Source organism: Juglans regia, chromosome 9 (assembly GCF_001411555.2).
Source record: "Juglans regia cultivar Chandler chromosome 9, Walnut 2.0, whole genome shotgun sequence".
In the NCBI taxonomy this organism is placed as follows: domain Eukaryota; kingdom Viridiplantae; phylum Streptophyta; class Magnoliopsida; order Fagales; family Juglandaceae; genus Juglans; species Juglans regia.
The window spans coordinates 20,433,820-20,447,017 of NC_049909.1; positions in this window are offsets into that span (position 1 = coordinate 20,433,820).

Genomic DNA, 13,198 nt, shown 5'->3' on the forward strand with positions numbered 1-13,198 from the left:
GAGCATATCAGAATAGAAAAATGCCCCATTCGATAAATCTAGTATACTTGTCATCGTGATATTGGTTGCAAGGTCCTTTTTCTAATTTTACAGGTGTCTTCTTTTAAATGGTTGACACCACTTTATAACATTTATCCACCTTGGCAAGCATTTAACCTTCCAAGATGCCTCCTCCCTCTTAGATAGTTCCTGCTTGTTCCCCTTATGAGGCGTTGTTTAACAATCCCCCATTTTGATCAAGTCCAGACAGTATCTGAATTTGTCTGTTGGCAATGATTTTGTCAACATATCTGAAGGGTTTTCCTTAGTTGGGATCTTTTCTACCCCAATCTCCCCTCCTACTATGATGTCCCTCACGAAGTGCAGTCTGATGTCTATATGTTTTGATCTCTCATGGTATACCTAATTTTTTGCAAGATGGATGATAGTGCTTTGATTATCACAGTGAACTGTGATATTTCCTTCAAACATACCTAACTCATTTGATATACCTTTCAACCATATAGCCTCTTTGATGGCCTCAATCATGGCAATGTACTCATCCTCAGTTGTTGACAATGCAACCACTAGCTGCAGGTTTGCCTTCCAACTGATAGCTCCTCCATATGCTGTAAACACAAACTCAATTAAGGACTTCCTTGTGTCAATGTTTCCAGCATAGTCTAAGTCCACAAAACCTTTTAGTTCACTTCCTTTTCCACACTTTCACCAAATTTCAATCCCAACCTTTGGCTGCCAAAAAGAAACTGCAATATCCATTTGATAGCAAGCCAGTGAGGTTCCCTGTGTTGCCCATAAATCTACTAACTAAGCTGACAACATAGGCCAAATTTGGTCTAGTGCACACCATGGCGTACATGAGGCTTCCCACCATGCCAACATAGGGTATTTTCTTCATGAATTCCTTTTCTTCATTTGTTTTTGGTGCTTGAGTGACTAAAACTCTTGAGTGTTGCCCTATAGGGGTACTTACTGACTTTAACTGATCCATACCAAACCTTTTGAGAACTTTTAAAACGTATGAACTTTGTGATAGATAGAGCAACCTTTTCTCCCTGTCCCTTACTATTTCCATTCCCAATATTCTCTTGGCTAGCCCTTCGTTTCAAACTCTAACTTTAGTATGCTTTCGACTTGTTCAATTTTACCTCTGTTCTTACAAGCAATGAGCATGTCATCCACATATAATAGTAGATATATTAGATTTTCTTCCTCTTGCTTGTAATACACACAGCTATCATAACTGCTTCTCTTGAAACCATTGTCAATCATGTTAGTGTCAAATCTTTAATACCATTGTCTCGGAGAATGTTTAAGTCCATACAATGATTTTTTAAGTAGACACATTTGATTTCTGTTGACTTCTGTTGTAAAACCTTCTGGGGGCTGCATGTATATAACTTCATTGAGTTCCCCATGCAAGAAAGCTGTCTTTACATCTAATTGTTCCAAATGCAAATATTGATAGACAGTGCAAAATAATAGTAGCCTTATTGAGCTATGTTTCACCACTGGAGAGAAGATTTCATTATAGTCTATTCCTCCTCTGTGTAAAACCCTTAGCTACTAATATTGCCTTGTACCTTAGACCCTCAACCCCTGGTATGCTTTCTTTTTCTCTTATAGATCCACTTGAGCCAATTAGTTTCACTTTCTTTGGTTTAGAAACTAGTTCCTAGGTACTGTTTTTGTTAAGTGATTCCATTTCTTCATGCATAGCAAGTATCCACATGTCAGCTTCTTTACTTGCCATAGCTTCCTTGTAGGACCTTGGTTCCATGTCTATAACTTCTTCTGCAATAGTAAATGCAAATGCAGTTAACTCTTACCCATATCTCTGAGGTGACTTGATAATTCTCTTATGTTTATCCCTTACCAGATTGTAAGAATTTCCTCCACCTTGATCATTTTCCTCTGAGATTGTTACCTCAGATTTTCCAACTTGATCATCAGTGTGAGTTTGTGATTGCTCCACCTCAAGTTGCATGTTATCAGAGATAGGATTCTGAGTGATTTCCTTTTTGCTTTCCTGTGCTCGAGCCATTTTAAGTTCATTGAAGAACACATCCTTGCTGATTATGCATTTTAGTTGCCCAGGTTCTTCAATCCACAGTTTGTACCCTTTTATTTCATCATGATACCCCACAAAAATACACTTTATTGTTCGAGATTCTAGCTTGTCAATTTTTGTATGTGCATATGCCACACATCCAAAAACTCTTCAGTGATCATACTTTGGAGATTTTCCAGACCACATCTCCTGTGGAGTTTTGAAGCCTATGGCTAAGGAAGGACTTTTGTTTATTAGATAAGCTATTGTAGCAGTAGCCTCAGCCTAAAAGGATTTTGATAGGCCTGAGGATGACAACATGCACCTTACCCTTTCCAAAATAGTCCTATTCATTCTTTCAGCAAAACCATTTTGTTGAGGGGTCTCTCTTACAGTTTTGTGTCTTGCAATGCCTACCCTTTTGCATAAAGTATTGAACTCATTTTATAGATATTCTAGTCCATTGTCTGTTTTGAGTCTTTTCACCTTTCTGCCAACCTGGTTTTCTACCAGTATTTTCCATTCCTTGAACTTAGCAAAAGTATCACTCTTGTTTTTCAAAATGTAGAGCCATACCTTCCTCGAGTAATCATCTATGATGGATAAGAAGTACCTTCCTCCCCCATGTGAATTAACCCCTTCTGGCCCCCACAAATTTGAGTGAATAGTCTAATACTTGCTTAGTCTTGTGAGTTGCAATTTTAAAACTAACTCTAGTTGACTTCCCAAATATGCACTCCTCACAGAATGGCAATTCTCCATGCTTATGTTCACCCAGCAACCCTTGTTTCTCAAGTTCTTGGAGACCCCTTTGACTGACATGCCCCAGTCTCTTGTGCCATAACACAGCCATGTCTTCCATTATGATTTGAGCAGATGATGCTTCACCAGTGACTTTTTTCCTACCAGTGCATAGAGACCATTTTTTATAACTCCTTTCATTACTCGAGTCCTTTGCAACTTTTAATACCCCAGATTCTGACTTGAAAGTGCAGCTAGATTGATCAAGTATCCTAAGAGCAATTAAGTTTCTCTTTAGCTTTGGTATGTATCTTACCTCTTTAAGCAGTCTTTCCATACCATCATGTAATTTTAATCTAACTGACCCAATTCCAAGAATTCCACAGGACTTATTATTTCCAAGGATTAAATATCCTCCATCAACTTTTGAGAAGGTTTCAAACCATGATTTAGATGGACACATGTGAAATTAGCATCCTGAATGTAGGATCCACTCATTTCCAAAATCCACACCTAAGACATTTAACATTTCTGCACTATCATACTCATCCAAGAAAACAGATGCCTTGCCTTCATCCTTAGGTTTGTTTTCCCCATTTTGTTTTCTCTCTGGACAGTCCTTCTTGAAGTATCACTCTTTATGGCATACAAAACACTTCAATTGTTTTCCTTTAGATCTTGATCTTACTTTATTCTTTCCCTTGTGATTTTTTTTTTCTGCTCTACCCCTTACTGTCAGACCTTCCCCAGTTTCTATTTTCCCTCTGTTTTGTTTTGCAATTCTCTTGAATGCAAAATAGATTGTACTTCATCCAAGGTTAGGCTTTCTCTACCATACATCAATGGTTTCTTTAAGATTGGTGTATGAAGTATCTAAAGAACTTAGTAGCAGTATAACTTGGTCCTCATCTTCAATATTTATGTGTATATTTGCAAGATCTTAGATGATTTTATTGAATTCATCGAGACATACATGGAGTCATCTTGAAAGTGTAGAGTCTAGTCTTTTTGTGTAGTCAACTTGTTAAGGAATTGGTCATGTACAAAATTTTCAGTTTCAACCATATTCCAACATCATTTTCCTCCTTAGCAACTTCTCTCAAAATCTTATAATCAAGAGATAGAATTATGGTGCTGTGAGCCTTCTGCAAGATCTCAGTTTTCTCCTTGTTTGATAAAGAACTCATGCTCTTTTCACCAAGAAGTGCATCCTACAAACCTTGTTGGACCAGAAGTGCTCACATCTTGATCCTCCATATTCCAAAGTCATTCTTTCTCGTGAACTTTTCAACATCAAACTTGGTTGTGCCCATCGTGAACCTGGCTCTTGATGCCACTTGTTGTAATTATGTCTTGCTTATAGTGCCAAGATTAGAAACTTATTATACCAAGATATGTCAATAACTTGTTTCAAGCTTAGAATGCAGTGAACAAAAGTAACACACAAGAATTACGTGGTTCGATCCTTGGATCTACATCCTCAGCAGGAACTATCTAGAGATTTTATTGATGATCAATGACCACAACTTTTGAGAATACAAGATCACACACACTCAGCCTCTCTTTTACAAAGCTCTCAGAAAAAACTCTATGTTGATCTCTCTGTTCTGTCCTGTGAATTTTAGAAAAATGTATATCCATCCTTTACCACCAACTCATCTTATATATAGATGTGTAGGAGCATATCAAAATAGAAAAATGCCCCCCATCGATAAATCTGGTATACTTGTCATCCTGATATGAGCTGCAAGGTCCTTTTTCTAATTTTACAGGTGTCTTCTTTTAAATGGTTGACACCACTTTATAACAATATATATATATATATATACACATATATATACATACACGGACTATGTATTGAATGGATGTTGTGCATTTATACTCGGGAAAACCTTAAGGCCAGATGGGTGCAAAAAAAACTTTCACACCAGCCAATAGATAAATACCACGTAGACACTCTAAAAAGATTAAAAATGAACCCACCTCCACCCGATTGTCTCCCTCTCCTTCTTCGAATGCGCATCTCCCTTTCCCATCTGTACCATTTCTAAATTGCAAAGTTATTTCTCGTTGGATCATGTAGGAAGAGCAAAAGGATTCGTTCCTATCTCTGGAATTGGGGATTTCAAGCAAGCAACCCACCAATTACTTTTGCAAGACATTGATAGCGAGTAACACTAGTACCCATGGAGGGTTCTCTGTTCTTTGTCGTGTTGCTGAGAAAGTTTTCCCTCCATTGGTAGTGTCCATTACTTCCTTTTAAAAAAAAAAAATTACAAAAAAGAAGAAGAAAAAAATTTGTTGTATTTTCCCTTTCTTTTGGTCCTGCAGAATTTCTCACAACAACCACTAGCTCAGGAGCTTATCACAAATGATCTCCATGATGTTGAGTGGAAGTTTAGGCTATTTTTCGTGATAGATTTTGAATATTGTTCACTTATGGCCTTCTTGGCGTTGAGGCCAGATCGGGGATGGAGGAAGAGAGAGAGAAAGAGAGTTAGGGCTTTCAAACAAAGTATGCAGACGGGGGAGGGAGATGCATTCGAAGAAGGAGAGGGAGACAATGGGATCATTGGGATGGATGCGAGCTCATTTATGATCTTTTTGGAGTATCTACGTGGCACTTATCTATTGGTTGGTGGGAAAGTATTTTTGGCACCCATTCGGCATGAACTGTCTCTCTTTATACTTTTAGTTGTACTATTGAATATGTACCCACTGCCCGGCTAGGATAACTCTACACTTGAGGACGATTGTATCTTACTTCATTGTCAGATGCAATGGATTTCGAAAAAGAAAATTAAAAGTTTTGTAGAAGGGTAGGCTAGGGTGATAAAATACAAACGATTATAAAACTAATAATTCAAAATTTCACTGGGCCAATTTCTAATTTCTATAATATATAATTTGAAAACCTTTCTCATGAAGAGCAAAAGAGGAAATCAACATCCAAAATATAAAACGGCTATTGATTGGGCCTCTCTAAAGCTCAAGCCTAATGGGTTTATCTTGTTCCTCGAACCTCGGAATAACGTATAGCAATAAAACCCAACTTTCTCCTAGTTACTTCGGGCTCATTATGGCCCAACAGATGATGATCAATGGGCCCAGAGCCCAGAATTAAAATTTTGGTCCCACCAACTGTAGTCTACTACTGTCCAATACATGGACAAGATAAGATTTGCCTGATATTTTGAAACGCAATTATAGAGATATTTTATTTTGAAATATCTCCAATTATAGAGATATTTTGAAACGCAAGGATAATAAAAATAATAAAGCAGTAATTTTTTTTTAGTATTATTTTAGAAAAAAATCAGGATATTTTATTTTTGGAACTTAAATGTGCTGCAATTAATAAACTAAATAATAGAAACAAATTAAGAAAAGCAATGCATGCATTTTAAAATTATGAAATATACAGCAACAATTAATGCATGTTTGGATTAACAATTTCAAACTTTTCTATTGGCTTTTAGGAGAGTTGAAGAGTCGCATTTTGAAACGGAAGCAAGCAAGCATGGCTTCATGCATGCATTGTTCAATTATATTTATTTTATCGTCCATCCAGGAAATATATATTTATATATAACTCTGAAAAAAAAAGGGCATGTGATTGCATGGGAGATTATATATTTATTTATTATTTATTGTTTTTGAAAGAGAAAGCAACTAGTTTTCCAGCTTTATGATGATCCCCAAATGAATTAAAATATTAATTGGACGGGGAAAAATTAATTAATTGAAAAAGGTCATGGATATGATCATGAAACCCTAGAAAATTAATTTGGGCACGTGATCAACGATGGCTGTGATTTCGCAGTGGTATCTTTCAGCAGAAAGTGACGACTTTGCCAGCTAGCTAGCTAGAGGTCATGACATATATGGCCGGATAGTGCTAGGATTACCATTCATTGACTATCTATGTATTATTTATAATGTATTTATTTTTTTAAGTATTTTTTTTTTAATATTCTTAATTATTAACAAAATTAAAAATTATATAATTATATAATTTTATTAATAATCACTTCATTAACTATTAAATAAAATAAGAATTTAAAAAAAATAAAAATAAATAAATAAATAAATAGTAATTAACCTATCATTAGCGGTAGGGGGCTGCATGCATGCAGGGGGCCGGCCGGCCGGCCGGCCGGGGCTTCTAAATCGATGCATCTTTTGCTAGCTAGCTTTTACCCCTCCATCGAATCGATCGCTAGCTACCTCTAGGATTAGGTCATGTTTTCGATCTGCCGAGGATGACATTAGCTGCATGCATCCTCGCGCGATCTGAAATTTAATTTTTTTTTTTTTTTATTTGAATTAAGTCCCATGCATGCATGGGCGCGCGTATTTAAACTAAATATTTTTTATAGAAGAGTAGAAGTCACATATTTAATAGTGATTTCATTTTAATTTTATTAATAACTTTCATTGAAAGAATATCGAGATAACAAAACTGATACTCAAGATTTACAAAAAACACTAAACACTAAGACCATCCTTTGTATCCAACCAAAACAAAACCAAACTAACAAAACTACTAAAACCAACCTATAAAAAATCATCTAAAACAAACCTATACAAATAAAACAAGATAACCTTGACATGCCTATAAAAACAAAACTGAAAGTAAAACCCAAAAAACAATAAATAGCGACCCAGCTTAAGGATAATCTGTGATCCGAACAGTTCTAATTTTTCTGTTGGTTTTCCTGCTCGTTACTATTATTGCAGTTAAGAAACTATTCTGCACAAAAACTTTCTAACACATTCCGCACCTATTAAACGCAGCACCCTAACTCTTATGCCTTAGTGCTGGAAGACCTCATTTATCCACTCTGATCAAGCCCCGCAGTAGAGGAGGGAGTTCACTCATGTTTTTCCATTCCACTTCAATTTCTCTTGCGCCCATTCTAGCTAACCAATTCGTAATAGCATTTCCTTCTCTATGAACATGCATAAAATTTGGATCCATATTTGTGAGCAAATCTATGATATATATACATATATATATATAATATATGATCGATATATAGCCGAACAAAAAGGTAATATATTTAATTTTATGGGCCGGTATCCTTACGGTCCAGTTGTGATAATTTTATTAACATTGAACAAAACTCGAATTGAAATCAAAACAATGAATTATTCACAAAAAAAAAAAAGAAAAAAAAAAGAAGGGGGATGTACGCAATGTTTTGAATACCGTACCGGATGGCGTACCGGTCAAGACACTGGAACAAAATATTTCGGTACCGGTACCGTTTCGTATACCGTTTCGAGATAGTCGATATATGAATAAATTATATATATAAATATATATAACAATTATATTCTAAAATAATAGTTTATATATGAATAAATTATATATAAATACATACATACATATAAATTATAAATAGTCTAATCTAAATTAGGGGTCAAAAAATAAACTTGTAGTTTGAAAAAATGAAAAAAAAAAAAAAACACAGGCCGAAATATCGGCCGGTACCGGCCGAAATATAGGTCGGTACAGACCGATACAGGCTGACATTTAGGCTGAAACGGCCGGTATTTTGGCCGGTACGGTATATATCTAGTACCTGTACCGGCCGGACGGCCGAAACGAAAAATTTCAGCCGTACCGGCCGGTACGGTACGAAATTAAAAACATTGGATGTACGTCCACTAATTCAGAAAAATTGAATTATCCTTCGAGCTTTTGTGACTACACATGAAGTGCAATCTCTCTCTGATCTCTGGTTTTCTTCTAACATTTCCGAGCTTTTTAAAGATCTAATTAATTGATCATGCCTTGGCTCTTAATTGGTAAAAAAATGCATTAGATCATGAGTACTATACGTACTATAACGTCGAATCTTTCCTAATAAAGAATGCATGTCAACCTTTATATATATATATATATATATATATATGCCTTTTTGGCATTTGTTTAATTTGAGGTCAACTAATTGGGCATCAATGCATGGACTTAAAATTACAAAATGCAAATTGATTTTGCAAGGAAGGAATATTATTGGTCAAAAGTTGTCGGTCAGTTTTCCTTATAATTAAACAACAATCATGCGTTTTTTTAATTATAATATATATATATATATATATATCTGGCCAAATAATATTAATTATATAGTTGAGCTGATGGTTTTGAAGATGATGATGATAATATATATATATATATATATCTACTCTATTATAATAAGTGGTGAATAATAACTTTTTATTATTTTTTCGTTAACTTATTTTTTTCCTGTTAAGTCTATTAAGTATTGTTTTACTAAAAAGCCCTTAAAACTCTTAACTATCTAACGTGTAACTTCCTTGTAGAATTTAATGAATGATCATGTTTTATCAAAAGGTCTTAAGATTCTTGACTATTTGACGTGTAGCTCTCTGCTTGTAGAATTTAATGAAAGATCATGTTTTACCAAAAGACCCTTAATAGCCCAGCGGTTAGATAATTTGTTGAACTTTAGATTTTTTTTAATCTTAATTTTTTATCTTTCTTTAACCTTATATTATCTTTTCCTAAACAAATAAGTTATTGACTTTTTTATTTAATATTATTTAAATAATTATGTTAGGTGCATCCTGGAATTAATGCATTCGATCGGCTGTTTCCTAATGTGTGCATATATATATATATATATATATTTATATATATATATATATATTTATATATGTTGCACGTGATAACGATCCCACGGGTGATATGTGGCCGGGGCGGACTATTAGATCACTTAATTCCCTCATTCGCGACCTCAAAAGGCCAGGAAATTAACGTGCATGCATGAGCAATTCACATGGCCGGCTTTGGCTTTGGCTTTGGCTTTGTTCCTACGAATTGCTCCAATTACAATATCTTAGTTTCTCGTACTAAAATAATTATGAGCATCTAATTAGTACGTATTCTTTTCATCACTATTCATGCCAACAAATAATTTACTTTACAGCTAACTAGCTAGCTAATGATCATTAATTTCGTCGTAGCTAGGTATATATAAGATCATCAAATCACGCACAATGATCTAGAGGACAATATGTTTTTCGTGTAATATATATATATATATATATTTTTGTTATAAAAAAATTACTTATTTACGATCAATTATTTCTAATAAAATGACTATTTATATATAAAATAAATCTATTTTTATCGTAAATAGTTATTTTTATTGTAAAAAAAAATTACAAATAACAAATTCTCTTGTAATGAATTACTTCCTCAATGGTATCATCAATGTATGAAATTATCATAGTTTTTGACAATTATGAGCTAAAACATACATACATGAATGATATGTGTACGTATGAATCCCATGCACACAATTCACATTTATCTGAACTTGTTTTTGTTTTCTCATAGCTTTTGACAACCAATAGGTTTAGAAAAACAATGATAATCTTCAATCAATGGAGTGGGCCGTGCAATTAGATAATATTGTAGAATTTGGGGTAAGCGGTAAGCCGGCATGAGCGAGTACGTACGTACTTCCTTGTAAAAAATTCAGATAAATTTATAATTAAGGAATAAACAATTTCCGGCGGCATTCACTAGCTATTATATATATAGCTAACTAGCCGGCGTACGAACACTTGTTTTTCTCGAGGTGCATTAATCCTCCCATCCATTTTTTTAGCCAACTAGAAAAATAGTGTATGTGTGTGTATATATATATTAAAAGAATCCTCAAACAGCCTTAATGATCAGAATAAGGTCGTCAGCCATTAGATCAGAACAATAAATTAAAAAGCAAAAAAGAAAAGTCAAATTCATCGTTACATGCTGCAGCTAGCTAGGCAGATCATGTATCAAATAATTAATAGGCTAATTTATAATTTTCCACACGTTGAACATCATAAAGAAACAGATCGACAAGTATATATAACTATTATTTTCCAAGGAGTAATTTTATATTTTTCAAATAAAAAAACATGAAAGTCTAAATATTTTATTAAAAAAAAAACAAAAGCAGAAACATTAGAAAGCTGATTGGTGCATTCAAGTGGTTAATTTAGTAGATTTGAGTATGTTAATTAACTATTTGCAAGTTGAGCAAGCTGTTGGAAATTTGGAACATTAATTGCGTGTACTAATTAAAGCTCGACCGACAGGCATTTATCAAGCAAGGGGCTTATAAATTAGGTCTCGTTTTTTTTCGTAATCTATTTCAACCTATTTCAACTCATCTCATCTTATCATTATAATTTTTTTAAATTTTCATATAAAATATAATAAATAATTCAATTTTTTCAAATTTTAAAATAATTTTCTTAAATTTATACACAAAATATAATAAATAATTTAACTTTTATTTTACTATTCACAAACCATTTCAACTCATCTCTGAATCCAAACCACTCCTTAGTGACGATGGATTAGAAAATAATTCATGCACGGGATCATAGTGTCAGACTCTTAAGTACTAGATATATAAAAGTGTATTTCCCCCGCTAGAAATTGAAACTTGGCCATTTTGACGATCGAGGTTGATCGGGACGAATTAAGGAATCTCAGTTCTCAAGTCGATCATCATGGGGTTGTCCAATGAGCTAGATTTGGATCGCTTTGCCTGCATTGTCCATGCAAGCTGGTAATGCATGGCCGGCTGATTTTGAGAGATCTAAGAGAATTAGGATATATAGAATGAGACGTGAGGTCAATAGCTAGGCTTCCTCCGATCATGAGTTTCAATATTAAACCCTACATCTTTTCTCAGAATTAAAGTGTAATGGTAGATACCATGTTAAAAAGAAGTAGATTTTTTATGTGGACGCTTTTACATTTATTCACTTTATTACTCGAGAGTTACACAGTACTCTATACTATATAAGTCATGTCAATGGAGTTGCAGGTCTTTGTAATGTCCAACCTACCAACCAAACCCATTTATATATCTCTTTCTCAAAAACCCTAACCTATCGTTTCCAACGCTTCCAACGTAAAAAAGGTGGAAGGAATAGTGAAGCTCTGCTTTCTCTCTCTCTCTCTCTTGTCTCTCAGAACTTTAATTTCCTTATAACATTTCTCCTTTCTCCTCCACTCTGTTTTTATTATTATTATTATAAATAGTTTCCCCTCATTTTTCCTAGTTTTTTTGTCATTTAGTTCCAGTCATCCAACGCGTGCCTTGCCACTAGAACCGCCACCCTCTGCACTACCATCACAGGGTGTTTGCTGACAGGTGACTACCATACTCCAGTACCCCTCATTGTGGACCTCACCTTCACCTTACCATGATTTGATTTTACACCTTCAATATACTTGTTAGCTGGTCGCAGACATGTTTTCTATCTCTTTTTCCTCCATGTGTTTTCCATTTTTCTTCTCCATTTTTACAAACTATTGATAATCTGTCTTCATCCGCCCAGTACTCACCACCATCATACGCCCCCTTGTTTGTTTGATCATCCGCGCGTTAGTCATTTAAGTTGTTCCGCCAAATCAAATGATGCAAGCCGTGCGTGTGGTCCAGGCGCAGTCACATGAATGACCCACGCACACTTCTTGATCTGAAGGCATTTCATGCTTTTGTTTTTTCCCTACCTCCGAGAGATCAGACTTGGCTACGTTTGGTTGTTGAAATCATTTAACCCAACTCAAACTAATGAGTTTTATTATTTTTTCAACTTATCATAAAAGAGTTTGACTTATTTTAACATATTTCATACATTTAAATATATATCTCAACATATTTATATTCAAATACGCATCAATAATACCTACATAATACTACTATTCATAGATCAATCCAAATAATCTGAAATCATCTTAACATGATCCCAACACAATTCTTACTTTCTCTCGATGCATTTCCACTTAAAGGTCGGAGCCCAACATTACGCGGGTTGCATGGAAGGTCCACGATGATGGTTTGAGTAGTGATATTGTGCTCGGATATTCATCTATAAAATGAATAATATATAAATTAGCATATAAACTATAAATAAATTGAGAAATACAAAGATTTACATTATTCGGTATAAAAATTTACGTCCACAGATTTTCTGAAGCGAAATCTACCATGGTGAATGATTTTACAGCTTCTCATGTTCTCTCATACAACCTCTCAATACAATGGAAGAAATAAGAATGAAAGGATGTTGAAGAAGATGCCGTAAGCTGAGTAATCCTACTTGTATTTTTGTTGGTCAACATTTTGGATCTTTAATATCTCTGATCTCTCTCCTCTTCTTCTTCTTCTTCTTTCATGAGTTGGACGTTACTTCAGTTCATATCTAAGACTTTCCTCTTAAAATTTTTTATTGAATGTTCTAAAGCAATCAAGTTTAGAACATCCTCAATAGATTAGTCAAAGTTAAAGGACATTTTTTAGGAATGTAAGAAAAATTTAACTTTTGGCTATTCTATTAACATAAATCTCCACATTGAAATAGTTATTT